Source organism: Neltuma alba, unplaced genomic scaffold (assembly GCF_004799145.2).
Source record: "Neltuma alba isolate B1F8T4 unplaced genomic scaffold, ASM479914v2 tig00013370_pilon, whole genome shotgun sequence".
In the NCBI taxonomy this organism is placed as follows: Eukaryota; Viridiplantae; Streptophyta; class Magnoliopsida; order Fabales; family Fabaceae; genus Neltuma; species Neltuma alba.
Genome location: NW_021637633.1, coordinates 30,567 through 32,724, shown reverse-complemented (window position 1 = coordinate 32,724; position 2,158 = coordinate 30,567). Strand labels below are relative to the sequence as shown.

The window sequence follows — 2,158 nt, the reverse complement described above, 5'->3', positions numbered from 1 at the left end:
TAAATAAATTTAAACTGTTAAAATCTAATCTGAACAGCTCATAACTACAAACTGTTATTATAGAGATTTTTTTTTTTAATTTTTTTTATTACAATTGTGAACTGTTCAGACCATATTTTAACAGTTTAAATTTATTTATTTATTTTTAATGACATTATTTTTATAAGATGTTAAATCTGGACCACTGGAATTTTGATCCAATAGTTGTAAGGAGAAAAGAAGAGTAGTGGAGGGAAAGAGGATGAGAAAGATAGGGGAGAGAATCCAAGTCCGTGATGGAATGGAGATGAGAATATGGATCTCACGTAGCCCCAGCCGCAGCCCATGAAACCCAGGGATCCCTCATCGCCCTTGGAATCCGTGGGCTCTTCGACCTGATTGGTGGTGGGTGTCGTCCCAGGGAGTTCACTGATTCCAGACTGACTTGACCACATCAAATCAAACGAAAGCTGTGCATATAAATTACTTATTTTTGAATGTTTAGATTAAGTTTTTTAAAGTGATTTTACGAAGAGTTTTGGCCATGCCATTGAAAGCACTTTCTTTTAAAAAAGTGATTTTGGGTTTGATTGCTCTTCTCCCACCATGAATTCTTGAAACTCTCCACACCAACCCGAATTCAGCATTTCATGATTAAGACCTGCGAGTAACAGTGCCGCGTAATGAGGTGCCTCCCGGTGTTGAATGAAGGAAAGCGGAGCAACAAGTGGACTGGAACTTGACACGTCATGGAAAAAGGGCTGAGTCCATCCAAAATGAAAGCTGACGCGTATATTGTCGCATGCTCCATGTGTCCAACTCTATCCATTCTCCCATGCTTCCATCCATTTCATGTGTGGCTCATATTCGCTCTCAATCCATTCTCTACTCATATATTCCTTCTTTTCATCTCATCCTTCTCACACCCACGCACTGCTCACCTACAAACCGGAAACTCGGAGCCATGGAAGCCTGTTTCCTCGTCTCCAATTCCTTCACCAAAACCCCGATCAGCCTCTTCACATGCTCAAATCTCCTTCTCTCTCCTTCCCCAAAAGACCATCTCTTCAGTTCCACTCCAGGACAGTCGCTCTTCCATGTTAGTTCTCTCACTCCTTTTTCCAACCTATCTGGATTATCATATCTCATATGTATTTTTCGATTGGTTTGATCTGATCTGTACAACACAGGTTGCCATCTCTCATCCTCCTCGCCCTTCGATGGCGATGGTGATCGGCCATCTCAAAACGCGGATTGGCGATCCTTCCGTGCCAAAGTGGTGGCGGTGAACAGCTGAGAACGGCGCCGGACGAGCCTTCCTCTTCTTCCGTCCCCGATCCGCGACCGATCAGCCTTGGGAACAAATGGGCCCACATCATCCACGAGCCTGAAAAGGGCTGCCTGCTCATCGCCACTGAGAAGCTGAATGGGGTCCACATATTTGAGCGGACGGTGGTCCTGCTTCTCTCCACCGGGCCCATAGGCCCCTCAGGGATCATACTGAATAGACCGTCCTTAATGTCGATCAAGGAGACGAGATCGACGGCGATGGACGAGGAGGGCACGTTTTCAAACAGGCCCTTGTTTTTTGGTGGGCCGCTGGAAGCGGGCCTATTTTTGTTGGGCCCAAAGAGGAAGGCCTGGAGAAGAGTGCGAGTGGGGTGTTGGAGGAGGTGATGAAGGGCCTGTACTATGGGACGAGGGAGAGTGTGGGTTGTGCGGCTGAGATGGTAAAGAGGAATGTGGTTGGGGTTGGAGATTTGAGGTTCTTCGATGGGTATTGTGGGTGGGAGAAGGAACAGTTAAGGGATGAGATTAGGGCTGGCTATTGGACTGTGGCTGCTTGCAGCCCAAGTGTGGTTGGGCTGGAAAGTGTCGGAAGTATTGGGTTCTGGGAGGAGGTTCTTGGGCTTATGGGCCGAAGGAAGGTTTGGTGAGACATGTGGCCTAAGCTGGATGGATTGACTGACCTTATAATGCAACTTCTTTGGAACGCTCTGACAACATGAAGGATTATTCACTGGCAAAAAAAAATAAAATTTCTAGGTTGGATAATCCAAGGCCTTGTGTCACTCAGTCTCGTACTTACTCGTCCATAGAAGTTGTAAATTGTGATTGTTTTTTAAATTGCTTTAAAACTGTGTAAAGCGTTTTGAGGTTTACCTTTATTATGTTCTCT

At 45.6% G+C, this 2,158-nt stretch overlaps 1 pseudogene; it reads left to right on the top strand.

Moving 5' to 3' along the window:
- Window positions 1-831: 831 nt before the first annotated feature.
- Window positions 832-2,158, top strand: LOC114736747 (uncharacterized; annotated as a pseudogene).